The 13,410-nt window shown below is 46.5% G+C and overlaps 1 protein-coding gene across 2 annotated transcripts in view; it reads left to right on the top strand.

Annotated features, from left to right (window-relative positions):
- Nucleotides 1-696: 696 nt before the first annotated feature.
- SLC38A3 (solute carrier family 38 member 3) overlaps nucleotides 697-13,410 on the top strand; it is a 76,432-nt gene continuing 63,718 nt past the window's right edge. Inside the window, exon 1 of one of the 2 annotated variants that reach the window (XM_035106000.3) lies at nucleotides 697-1,532. The gene's annotated coding sequence lies outside the window, so the exon portion shown is untranslated. The remainder of the gene's footprint in view (nucleotides 1,533-13,410) is intronic. The other variant, XM_088662149.1, reaches the window with a different exon arrangement.

The following is a 13,410-nucleotide window of genomic DNA, read 5'->3' as shown; positions in this document are numbered from 1 at the left end:
CCTTTATCTTTACCTTTTTAGGTGTATTTATACTGTTCAGATTATGTCTTAATTGTCATCCATGAGAATAGTATTGAATCCAGGGGAAGCAAATGCCCTTGCAATCTTGCCATCTGAGGGTTGCAATCCTATGTACACAGTGCCCTGGGATTTCAAAGTAAATATTGCTACCCTGTTACACAAGTCTATTTATGCAAATCTTTGTTTGCTGGCCTTAGCATGATTTCTCAAGGGCTCTCCTAGATTCAATGGACTTGCATCTGCATTGGGTCCTGATCTGGTCCCTTGGATGCCCAGGCCCTAACCACACACTAGCACATGGCCACCCCAAAGAATCTTGGGAACTGTAGTCTTTGGGGGAAGCCATGTAAATACAGTTGTGCTTTAGATCGCATAACCCCCCCCCCCCTCTAAAGCGCTGCGTCGGTTCAGGGATCTGATGTCCAGGTAGTCTGATTGCCAAGGTTGGTGCTTCTATGGCCTGGGATCCGGCTCTGGTTTCCCCCACTAAATTTAGATGATAGAAGACCCAAAATAGGCCAGTGGCATTTAATGTACACTTTTCTTTTTGTCAGGTTTAATGAGCTGAGCCCCTTTAGACTGCTTGCGGGGGGGGGGGGTTAGATTGTCTACACAGCGGACGATTTATTTACACACAATTTATTTATTTATTTTCAGGATTAAAAACGCAGCACTTCGCCACACCGAGGACGAGCTCATTCCCGGAGTTTAAGAGATTCACTCGGAGGTAAACCCCACACTTTTCATGGACTCTTCGTGGCGCTGCGATCCTCGATGCGCTCGTTTGAAAAATTACGTGTAAGGGTTAGATTGGACTGGATGTAGCGGCCTTTAAAAAATAAAAGAGGACTGGAAAAGTTGAATCTGTGTGGGTTATGCTCGATATAAAACTACGTGCTCCAATGAAACCTTTGCAACTCGCCCTAGACTGGACTGAGATATTCAAACTTTGGTGCTAAACACTCTTGCCTTGATTTGCGTCGAGACGGACCTTTCGGCCAGGAAACCTGAGTCGGAGCGAAGCGCCACCGCCTGCTCCCCTGCGATCGTCCGGAGTGAAAGCCTTCAGGGTCGCGGCCGACTTTGCCGAAATTCTGTTGCCTCCGCGCTCAGCCGAGAGTGGCACGCGGCCCGCCAGGGAAGGAAGCGAGGGGCGCCCTGGCGCGCTGCCCGCCCCTCCCGCCTCGTGCTCCTGTGCCCGGCTCCCTCGGGCGCGCAGGCTCCGGCGGCCCCCCTCGCTCTCTCCCCCCCTCGCCTGTGCCCCGTCCGGGGTGGACGCGGGAGGGGGGCAGCGTGACGCTTCTCCGAAAGCCGCGGAGATTGGAGGCCGCCGTGGGGGCGGTCCTGGTGCCTTTAATCTTCCCCTCCATTGGGGATTATTGGCGAACACTGTAATCTGCCAGCCGTAGAGACGGACGCGCCGGAGCGACAGCCGCGGGATTGCCGAGCGAGCGCTGCAAACCGGGAAGTTTGGCCGGCGCGGGACAGGACCTGGACTGCAGGACCGGCACGTAAGTCGCAAGGAGCGGATCGGGAGGGACGGGGTGGATCCACAAGCCACGGGTGCCTCACCTTTTCTCGTTGCTATTCATAAAAGCCGCTATTCGGCGCAACCGGGGGTCGGGTCGGGTGGGCCAGCGCCTCGGCGGTGCCTTTCCAAAGGAACGCTCCAACTTTACGCGGCGGCGCTTTGCGAGCTTCCTCGCCGCTAGTCCCCGGCGGCCCCCGCCAGACCTTCGAGATGTCTTTAAATAGGGTTTCATCCTCGCTCTACTTTACTACAACGGCTAATACTTGCGTGGGTTGGGCTTACCGTGTCTTTGACGTACTCGCAGGAGTTCAGCGACGGAAGGAATCTTTCTGGACCGGACTGCTGGCAAATGGTATATCGTTGCAACGAGGAGCAAATCTTGCCATCAGCTCGCTCCTTCCCTCCGCCTCGGTTCAGAATAGGGGTTATAGTCTGTGGGGAGCGGATGTCTGGAAGAGCCCCCGCTGGGTCTTCTCTGGTCTCCTTTGGTGACCTTCTGTTGCTCCTTGCCGTGCCAAACAATTATTTTTATTTCTCTGGGACTTAGAAAAAAATGTTTTAGGTATTCAAATACTGCCTTTCATATGGTATCCCAAGGCAGTACACAATGGGAAAAAAGTACACTTTCTCTCTACCAAAACTTTTAGTATTACTTTCAGCTCTTCTACCATCTTTTCTCAGCATCACAGACCTGGACTAAGAAACACCTAACTTTTCTGAGAAAAAGGGACAGTTGTAACTAGCCTCACACTTAGTTAATAATACTGTTAAATATTTCTGCGGTGTCTAATATATTTTTGAGGTGTTAGTTTACGGTAGAAAATGAAGATGGAAAGAGCCATCCATGCTTGTTTCATCTCTAGCATATGAGATTTGATAGCCTGGTACTATGGAAAGGTACAATGGAAAGGTCCCAAGATCAAAGAGTAACAGTACTTTGTTCTGTGGTCGGGTCTTCCTCTTGCACAAGCAGCTTCCAGATTATAGTGGGATGGGCATCATCTTGGGACATAGCTGCCAAGTTATCCCTTTTTTTAAGGGATTTTCCCTTATGCTGAATAGGCTTCCTCGCGAGAAAAGGGAAAACTTGGCAGCTATGTCTTGGGACAATTCTGCACACACACCATTCCTCACACAGGGCATGATCACATCCATCTGCAGCCCAAATCATGTGGGCAGGTAGCACATCAGTGCACCTCTAATGTGCAGCTTCACCCACAGGCACCATGTATTTGCACCCGTCCCCCTGTCATCTCCAGGTGGTGTAATGCCCTAGAGGAAGAGAGAAATGTCTCAAGAGTTCTCAGTTAGAAACATTACTACTGTGCTTAGGCCCCAGACTTTCCGAATCTGTGTTATCTCTAAGAAATAGAAAACACTTACTGTACTCTTGTTCTCTGGGCTCAGAAAGCAGAATGGCCAGTGATGGTTTTGAGGATATTTTTGTGGTTTTTGCCTCTGGTGGCCCTGTAGGAGCAGTGGTGGGGTTTCTCCTCTGCAGTCAGAGGATTGCTATTTTACCTTTTCTGGTAGCCCCTTTAGTACAGTTTTTAGAAGGCTGAAGCGGGGAGGCCATAATTTGACTAAAACTGAAAGGAGTCAGGAGAGAGAATTTCATTAAGCCCCCCCCCACACACACACACACTTCGCTTCCCATTTCATACTGAAGTGACAAGAATGGGACCAGGTTACCTCTAGAGGTTTCTTCCAGTTGTAGCTAAGAGACAGTGCTGGGATATTTTCAGCAACTCTCGCCAGACTGCCTTCGTCTCAGTATCAGAATAATGGTATCAGTCTGCCTAACAGGATTGTTGTACGCAGGGCTTTTTTTTCCAGCCAGAACTTGCTGGAACTCAGTTCTGGCACGTCTCAGGTGGGCACCAATGCCATTATAAGAGAACAAGGGAGAAGAATAGCACTGGTTGTAGGGATTACTGAGGCAATGTATGTGAAGCCTTCAGATATTTGGAATACATCATAAGAATGTTGTGCTTATTCTGTAACTGTATTCGGAGACAAAATATTAAATTCCAACTATTTTGCATATGGACGGTTTATGATACATATTTTATATGCACACACATTTTCCCTCTCATAAAGCCCACTGTAAAGCTGTGTGAATTGTCCCAAATGGAACAGGGCATGCTGATCTCATTACTAAGACTAATTTATTCATATTTGAACATAATTCACTGCTAAAACGGCAACGTCTTGGAAATGCTGAGTACTCAGAGTGGCTGGATTATCCAGGAGGATAAGAACTTGTCTGATGTTTGCTGTGTCCTGTGCATAAAGAAAACCCTCCACTTTTTCCGGTTTTAATTTTTAATTGGGCAGGGGAGTGACATATGTTTCCTAGCTCTGGAAACTGTTGCAGCCTAGATCAAATATCAGGACCTTCTGGTATAGACTTGAGCTGGACCGAGCCATGTGGAACTAGGGTAGTTTGGCATTCCACTGCCCTACGGAGCTTGTGTTTTGTTTGGGAGTATGGAAAGTCTCCGGTTTCAGCTCCTTGTCGTTTGTGGCACAGTTTTACCACTGGCCTATGAGGCCAAAGCTCTCACTTAGAGCTGTAGGCTGTTTGCAGTGCTGTCTGTTTCTAGGAAAGGAGAAGCAGGAGAGCAGTCATAGGCTGGCTGTGGTAAGCAGTGGGACATGCCTATAGGAGAGTATTTATAGAGCTTGGCCTATTAATGCATTTTTGTGAATGCAGCAAGCACATTGCATTCTCTGGTAGGCTCCTCACTCCCACTCTCAGCTAATTTCTTCACCTGTGTACCCAGAATAAATACATATCTAGATCTACGTATGCAGAGTCAACAATTAACTGCTCTGTGTGGTCAGGGAGGGCAGAGAAGGACCACTAAATTTACATCTGCAACAGCGTCACCTCCCAAAGTGACACAGTGGTAGAAAGCAGGCTGACTTTTCTCTTGCATTCTGAATGGCTATAAACTTTGCTTTTCAAATTCAAATCTGCCATTCTCTCAGCTTTGAGTACACGGTCAAAATAGTTGGCTGAGGCTTTGATTTGGAACAAAACTGTGTTTTTAGCAAGTGAGCTGTTGCAAAGCCATGCTGCAAGCAGCTTATACTATACATACATACATGTTTGTTTGTTTTTTTGTTTTTTTTGGTGTGTGTGTGTGTAGGTTTTCAAGAGGCTTAGGGCAGCTCCTCCTTCTCTTCCAAACTGTTTGCTTTACTATTTCTTGGTGCGGAGACTGGGACAGCTAAACTATATGGCTGAAGTGGCCTAGTGAGTCTGGGGATGCCGACATTGTTGAACAGAAATAGTGTGCCAGGACATGGTTGATTCCCTCTGACCAAGTCAGAATTGTTTAGCACTGGGTGGATAGGTCTGCTGTGCCCAGGATACAGAGCCAGAAAAACAAGACAGGCCTGTTGTATTTCAGGATTAGTTCCTGAAACCTTGGGTGCAGTACAAAGTAAGCCATTAATACCAAACCTAAAGAACCATGCCAGTTCATATTGGATCTCCAAACCTAGAAGTTAGTGTGGGATTGTCGCTTTGTTTCTTGCAGGTTCCCTTGTGGGCCTTTGACAAATGTATAGTTGGCAGAAATTCAGTGTGCACTACTGTTTCTGGTACAGGGGTGAAGTGATAGGAATTCAACTAACCTGTTCAATTTCTGGCTTTCATCCAGTTGTTCTGTGTGCCCATTATACATTTAAAGCACATTTACAGCACAAAGAATCTTGGGAGCTAGTTCACCACTTGCAGAGCCACAATTCCCAGCATGCTTCACAAATGACAGTCACGTGCCTTAATGTGGGGAAGTCGTGTGCCTTAAATGTGCTGTAAATGTATGTCACAGGAGCCCTACCAAATCAAATGGTGACATTCCAAAATAAAAAGGAATCAAGTTTTTTGGTAAAAGAAGAAGCTCCATCCACTGACCTACACACTTTCTGGACTGAAGAGATCTCTTTACAACTTCTTTCAAAGAACACCAGTAAGCAGCAGTTTTATATAGGCAAAGCATGCTCCTAGTGCTTCTCCATGCCTCAAGCTGATGGTCTGAACGTTGCTGTTAGTGGGAAGCCCTGCATTGCTTCTAACATGGGGCCAAGATGCTCTTTATCTTGTCAAGGCTGGCATGGATATTTGTCCACTCTGCACCCAAACAAGGGCAGTGTTCGAAACTCACATTGTTCTAGGTGCATTTTGCAATAGGGAATTTCATTAGCACAAGCAGTTTCTGAGCTCTGGGCACAGTACTGCGCCTAAGATTTCAGATTAAAACTGCAGAGTGGAAGGAAAGGAGGAACTTTTTCTGTCTCCCCACTTCCAGCTATTCTCTGAAGCAGGCTTCCTCAAACTTGCCCCTCCAGATGTTTTTGGCCTACAACGCCCATGATCCCTACCTAGCAGGACCAGTGGTCAGGGATGATGGGAATTGTAGTTTCAAAACATCTGGAGGGCCGAGTTTGAGGAAGCCTGCTCTGACGACTAGAGAAAAGACCCTCTTAAGAGTATTGGGGGGGGTGAGCAGGGGAAGGACCAGACCGTGTGAAAAATGAACATAATATTTTAGCTGCAGTTCATTCGTTTTCAGCTTTGTGTTATTGTTACAGTGGTACCTCGGGTTAAGAACTTAATTCATTCTGGAGGTCCATTCTTAACCTGAAACTGTTCTTAACCTGAAACACCACTTTAGTTAATGGGGCCTCCTGCTGTCGCCGTGCCACCGAAGCACAATTTCTGTTCTCATCCTGAAGCAAAGTTCTTAACCTGAGGTACTATTTCTGGGTTAGCGGAGTTTGTAACCTGAAGCGTTTGTAACCTGAGGTACCACTGTATATAAAAAAACGCCTAGACATTCCATTGTTGCACCCATAACCTAGGTTTAAGGTGCCATTTAGCTCCTAGCTTTCATATCTCAGTTTCTAACACTGAACAAGGGCACAGTTGTTTGCTGTTGGAAACAATCAAAGGTTCATGTTGGAGGATAGGACGGTTATGGGTAATTTCAAGCGGCTCTTCCTGTGGCTTTTGTCATCTGATCATCTCAAAGAGCCTTGCGTTCATTCATTCACCCTCACGTCATCCCGTCCGGCAGGCATTGTTCCATATCCCCATTTCACTGGCAGGTACTGTGGTGTGGTGTGACAAGGAACAAGCTGGGCAATGGTACAGGCAGGGCAAGGGACCTTGGCATCCTTGCTGCTTTCAATGTCGTATTCTCATAATCACAAGGAGAAAAATGATGGCCTTTCTGCACAGTTTAGTTTATGGCACAATAAATGACACATTTGTTTCTCATTAGTTGCACACAATCCACATGACATCCCTCAAGGTGACGTATGGCTTGGAGAGAATATGCCACAATATTTTGTACCTGAGAAATTTTTTGTACCTCCCTTTCCAGTTAGTGCATTAACTGACACTGTACTTCAGGTATTTTGTGAAGCTGCTTCATTCTATGAACTTTCTCTATGTACTGTATTAGGTTAAGTTTTGAAGGCAGTGTGCCTGTTTGTTGTATAACCACAGCACTGTAGCACTTCCCCACAGTATTTACAACTCTAGCAGCAAGCATCACCAACAACTCTATTCCCTCCTCTCCCATTGTTGAAAGTATGACATAATATTTCATGAACCCTTTCTGCGTTTTTAGATGTGATGTGCTTCCCCTCTCTAGCACTAGAGTGCATGTGTAGCCAGATGGTTTGAACATGTGTTGCAGCTGGAGGAGGGGGGCAGAAGCACAACTTTCTCTGATCTATTAAGTGTATAAGTGAGAATTTAAAAAGAACTTTGACTACCATATGATGACTAAAAAGTGGTCAGGATTATTTTTTTCATACATGTATAACATATTTATATGTGTTTCCTTAAACATCAAGGGGGGGGAATTCTGAGGGTACAAGCTGTTGAATCAGTGAAGCAGACTTCCTTGCAGGTTGTGATGGATTATCCTTCCTTTTGAGCAGGCACCCCCAAACTTCGGCCCTCCAGATGTTTTGGACTACAATTCCCATCTTCCCTGACCACTGGTCCTGTTAGCTAGGGATCATGGGAGTTGTAGGCAAAACATCTGGAGGGCTGCAGTTTGGGGATGCCTGCTTTTGAGGTTTGTAAATGGGGTTTAGATACCCACCTGTTGCAGTAGTGGGCTTCCTGAATTAGCAGGGAGTTGGACTGGGTGACCTTTGAGGTCCCTTCCAAACCTGGGATTCTATATTAGGCTGTTAGATACATAAAAATTAAAAATAGAGGTGGGTGGGTTGTTGTTGTGTTTTTAAAATTGTGACTGAGGCTTGCTTTGACTGTTTTGTGAAAAGGCCCCCTTTTTTTTACATAGCAAAATTTGTGTACTGCTTAATTTAAAAACCTCTAGGCAGTTTGCATAAAATATTTATAAGAACATACAGTACCAATAAAATCAACAGTCATAATAAAGTCTAACGTAATAAAGTTAACCGTATATAAATAAAGCTTACACTTTAAATGCTGTACTATTCATTGAACTCCTCTCCTATTCCGCAGCTTGGCCAAGACCAAGGGGCTTGGATATACAACTTAATGCACTGAAAGTAATTTCACTTTCATCACCACCAAAGGAATTCAGGACTCAAGTTGGCATTTTGCATAAGGGGGCAGCTGATCCTAGGATCCTCTGATGCTGTGCCGATCCACCAGGTCTAGATCTAATTCCAGTATAATTGAAGTAGAAATCACAATAGTTAGAGGCAACCTAGTTATACCAGCAGACCCTCCTGTAGCATCATTGGCAAATCCTCCACATTAAGCCTGCCTAGAAGGAACCAGTCAGCATATGGCAAGAAATGTTCTGATGGCATCACCCTGTTCAGCCCACACCGCTCCCACATACAAGGCCCAAGCCCGCTGTCAAGGTGAGCCCACAGCACTTCCCTTGCCAGACGTCCATAGAGGTACATTAGCAACTGCTGTCCATAGCCACAAGCACTGCAGTGCTCCCCTCAGACCAAGGAGGCAAGGCAACAGCCTGCTAACAGCACCTTTGCCAGGAAAAAGCCTGGGCCGGGCAGGAAAGGAGAGGTTGTCATTCCAGTCACAAGCGTCAGCCAAGCAAGTGGGTAAGAAGAGGCCCAGACGTGGAAGCCAGTTGACCACAGGCTTCTCAGGCAAACATTACAAGAGCCCTGATGAGTCAGACCAAAGGTTCATCCAGTCCAGCTTCCCATAGAGGCCAAGCCAATGCCTCTGGTAAACCCTAAGCAGGGCACGAAAGCTCTCCGCCCACTGTCTTTCCCCAGAAACTGTCATTCACTGGCATACATCTGAAACCAGGAGGTTTCATTTTTGCTAAAAACTATCCCCTCCTGAAGCTGCTTTTCCTTAGCAGCAGTGACCACCTGGGCTCTTGTTCCATGGACTGGCTTGTAAGGTGTGCTTGCTCTTTTCCCAGTCATACCTTGCCTTTGAGCTTCAAACAGATCTTCCGATCCACCATGCTATCTGGGTGAAAAAGTAACAGGTCAGATGGCGACCCTGCTTCCTTCACTATTGCCCTCCAGTCGATAACTCAGCAGATGACGGCCTTGCATCTTCTGCCTCAGTACCCTGGGAAGCCCTGGTCATCCTATCAAGAGGTTTGTTTGTTTGTTTGTTTGTTTACAGCAAACCCTTTGGAAATTGCTTCCCTTGCTGCAAGCACTCATATAAGTAAACAATGCTTCACATGCACTTGAGCGGCACCTTTAACGGGAGGTCTTGTGTGGAAGGAGTGCGCATACACTGTGCGGCCACAGCAGCCCTTGAGGGCAAGGGCTGTCCTTGCATGGCAGAAAGGCCAGGTCTCATTGCCCACAGCATGCAGAATACTGCAGCTGGAAGTACATAAGCTGTGGAGCAAACAAACCACTTCCCATTTGGACTATTTTCTTTGGCGGATGCATAGTAAGTAAACCTCTTAGCTCACAAGATTGGTTTGTTTTCTCGGGGCATTGTTTTCAAAGCTGTATTATGCCTGGCAAGATAGTGAAGCAATGCATTGTACAGAATTGGGTGGCTGTGCGTGCATGTGCCCCCCCTCCCTGCTAGCTGTCGATTTCTTCCCCACACATATATTTCCCGTCACCTCCATTTCTTTCACCTCATTTTCTCTGCCAGAGCTCAGTGGGCAATCCAATCAAAGGAGATCTTCAGAGAGAACAATAATTTTAAGGCACTTTAAAAAAAATCTTCTTTAGGTTATCATAATGCCCCAAAGTGCACTGCTCATGTTTTGTTTTTAGCACACAGCTGAATACTTTCTGCAAGCTCTGCTCCACTGAACTCTCCCCATTGGCATGGGGAGCTATATGCACAGGAAGTGCTCATTTTCCAAAGGAGGAGGAGGTACAGTTTTAAAAACATCACCAACTGGGAGGGGATGCTGACACACAGAGGAGCGAACGGGATTTGCAGCAAAAATTTTATGGATCCAGGACTGGGGTGAAAGATTATTTGCATGTTTTGGATGGAGCTTGGGCCTCCATGCAGTAGAAAATTTTGTTGTATCATTTCTATTTCAAGGCACAGGTCTGGGCTTTCCAGGTCCATGTCTGAGCGCTTTCCCCACAAAAACCTGATCTTTACTGCTGAGAACCCAAATTGACATGTGCTCTGATTCAGCAGTGAAGATCAGGTCTTCCTGGGGGAAGCGGTGGGGAAAGGAGTGCTCAGAGACAGACTGGGAAAGTGTGGACCTGTGCCTAGAAAGTGCGGGGGCAATAGGTAGGTGTGGTAAAGTTCTCCTAAGAAGAGGCTGCTGGATCAGGCCAGTGGCCCATCTGGTCCACTACCCTGTTCTCACAGTGGCCAACCAGATGCCTATGGGAAGGCTACAAGCAAGACCTGAGTGCAACAGTTCTCTCCCCACTTGTGATTCCCAGCATTCAGAGACGTACTGCCTCCTGAAGTGGAGCAGAACATCGCCACTGTGGCTTATAGCCATTGGTTCCTCATTACTCAAGATAGGAGGCTAGAGACAGCCAGCTTCCCAGACTTTAAGGAACTACCTGGCAAATTTGTTGCCTGTATTTGTACTAGTGAAATAAAGCATAGCTGATACTTCTGTTTGCATGCATGCCGTCTTTTATCCCTCCCTGGTTAATAAATGCTGGAGCCATCTTAATGTGGAAGGCATTAAGCTATTTTCTTGGGTGCTCCCACACTAGGGGTAGGATTCAACTAAGTTGTTGCATGTATGGAACAAGGTCCACTCAACACAATAGGACTCGCCTCCCTCCCATGGCCTCTGTGCCCCCTAAATGTGCTCTGGAGGGTTGGACGGAACTCCCAGAACTATGGTGGAGCTATGGACACCAGTAATTTCAGAAGAGATTTGGAATTAGGGTGCCCCACATTGTAGATCCCTAGTTATGGGGAGCAGTGTTTTGTGTTCTTCCTCTTTTAAAGCCTTGATTTCTGTGCACACCCCAGTTGGTAGATGGCTTGAGCTTTTTCCAAAGGGCAAATTGGGACATGAGGAATGAGTTCCTGTTTCCATCTCGGCTCCCATAACTGGAGATGAACAACTGAATTGGAGCAACGGTCCTGAGCAAAAGACAGGCCCTTCAGTTGACTTGGTGCTTCAGTGTGGAAGTCACGCAACAGCACAGCAGAGTCATTAGCAACAGATGGATGCCACTGTGGGACTGGGAGTCAGCAGTGCAGGCCAAGGCCTAATTGCGTATTGTTTTCACTGTCAACTGAACATTGAGAATTTGAGTGGTGAAAGAAAGCATTCTGGAATGCTAGTCTTCAGAATAAAACCAGAGGAGGCATGGAAGGATAATGGAGAAGGATAATGGACGTTGAAGGTGGGTGTGGAGGAGACAGTGAAAAACGGCTGCACTCACTATGTGGGAGTTTACCTGACAGGTTCCATTCAAAAACAATAAATTATGACTCCCTTCCACCAGCAGCATTTTCTTAAAGCCTGTGGGTGCACCTGTGTGTCTGTACCACATACCATTTTATTTGACTTCCTTCCTTGTGGCTAGCTGGATTAATCATTTGTAGCCTTAAGAAAATGAATATTAACTGTTTTAATAAAGCCACAAGAGGCCCTTTAGTTTTCACTGAGTCTTTATGTGCACAGCTCAAAATTTAATGGGGCTTGCTTCTGATCAAGGCTCTGCAGAAATGGTTTTTGATTCCTCTTAGACTAGAGACCCTCTTGTCCTGCCCCTGTATGTTAATCATTGTTGTTGTCCCTTTTTGTTCCCTCTCTGTGGAGTTCCACGGCCACTGTGGCTCAGGGTGCCAACACACCTCTTCCAAAGACCACTGGGGCCTTCTAATAGTTGTGTGCATGACAGGTTCTCATGGCTTCTCTAATACAACACTTCACTGATGGGATAAACTACACCTGCCCAAATGCCCCCACCCCAGCCAGTGTCATAAGTGTATGAACAGGTCATAAGTAAGACCAAGCGCTAGCAGTGCTATTGGGGCATCCTCTACCTGAAATCTCCCTTGAAGCCCATGCAAAGATGCCTGCTGGATCAGACCAATGGCTCATCTAGTCCTGCCCCCTGTTTCCCACAGTGGCCAATCAGACACAGAAGCAGGGCAGTGGAATTCAGATCTGTTCCAAATCACCCCATTTAAGCTGCTTCCATACCCACCTGCCTGCAAACAGGTTTCCAAATGTGTTTTAGCCTCTCCAACACCAACATTTTAAACTTGGGGATATAAAGGAGTTTGGAAGGTAGTTTCAGAGTGGAACAGTAACAGGTGGGGAAATTGTTGAGCACACACCCTCCCTCTGCCTTTTTTGCTTTGCAATGCCCCCTCTCAAAGCTGCTTTTTCCCCTTGGGCTTTTATGTGCTCATGCATGAGATGTGTAGCCCTGTCCTAAAATGGAGATCTGAAGAGATGCATGCTTTCTTCTTTCATACCTCTCAATGGCACCATGCGGAGGCAAATCATTATAGCCGCAGCAGGCCAAGTGACCTCTGCTTTGAGATCAGGTGGCTGCCCATAAGTTTGTGTGTTAGGTCACCGAATAAGTCAAGAAAGAAGGAAAATATTGTCTTAATAATTTCCTTATTTGAGAGCAGGCTCTTTCTGCAACCTCTCATCTCTGATTCCCACCTCGCTTCTACTGAAATTCTTTGAAAACATGCCAAGAACCCCGATATCTGTGTGTGTTTCTTTCTTTGTTTCTTGGCGCCTACTGACGTCAGCTTTACGCTTGACAAGCAAAGATTTCTGCACCAAGGCACATGCCATCCAAATCACATTCAGGATGCTGGCAGGCCACAGGAGCTTAGCAAGCCATAATGATGGGCCAGCAAGTACCGTATCCCTAGGGCACTGGACTGGAATTCACAACCTTTGATTTCCTTTTCTCCCAAAGGTCACTTATTCAGTCTGCATAGATCCCACCCTTTGTATAATAGGGATTGTACAACATCTTCTTTGTCGCCAGCGTCTATTGAGAACTATGGGTCCTTGATGGGCTAGGGACTGACCACCTCCCTCTGTGTGACTGTTTAGTTTTCAATCCTGGTGTTACGATGGATACGTTGATATTACTTTCATACCAGTATTTATTTGTAAATAGTAATTTATTTATCAAGCCACTAGACAGCAATTTTGAGTCTGCCATCACTGCGGCTGGCAGTAACTCTTCCTTCTGTCTTCCTGATTGTCTGTGCCTTACTGCCACTACCTACCTAGGGGACATCGCATGACTTATTCTAGATTAGCCCATCTGTTTTTCAGTTCTAGGACCCAGTCCTGTAGCACAACAACTGAAGAGACTGTCCTTGAGAACACAAAGAGTTATTTTCTCTTGTAAGCCCTGTCAGCCCTCACTTGCTCAGGGCTAGGGAGAAGGGCACCCAGGTC

This window comes from Zootoca vivipara, chromosome 2 (genome assembly GCF_965207765.1).
Source record: "Zootoca vivipara chromosome 2, rZooViv2.hap1.1, whole genome shotgun sequence".
Lineage (NCBI taxonomy): Eukaryota > Metazoa > Chordata > Lepidosauria > Squamata > Lacertidae > Zootoca > Zootoca vivipara.
The sequence above is the reverse complement of the archived record's forward strand: the minus strand, read 5'-3'. Positions and strand labels throughout refer to the sequence as shown.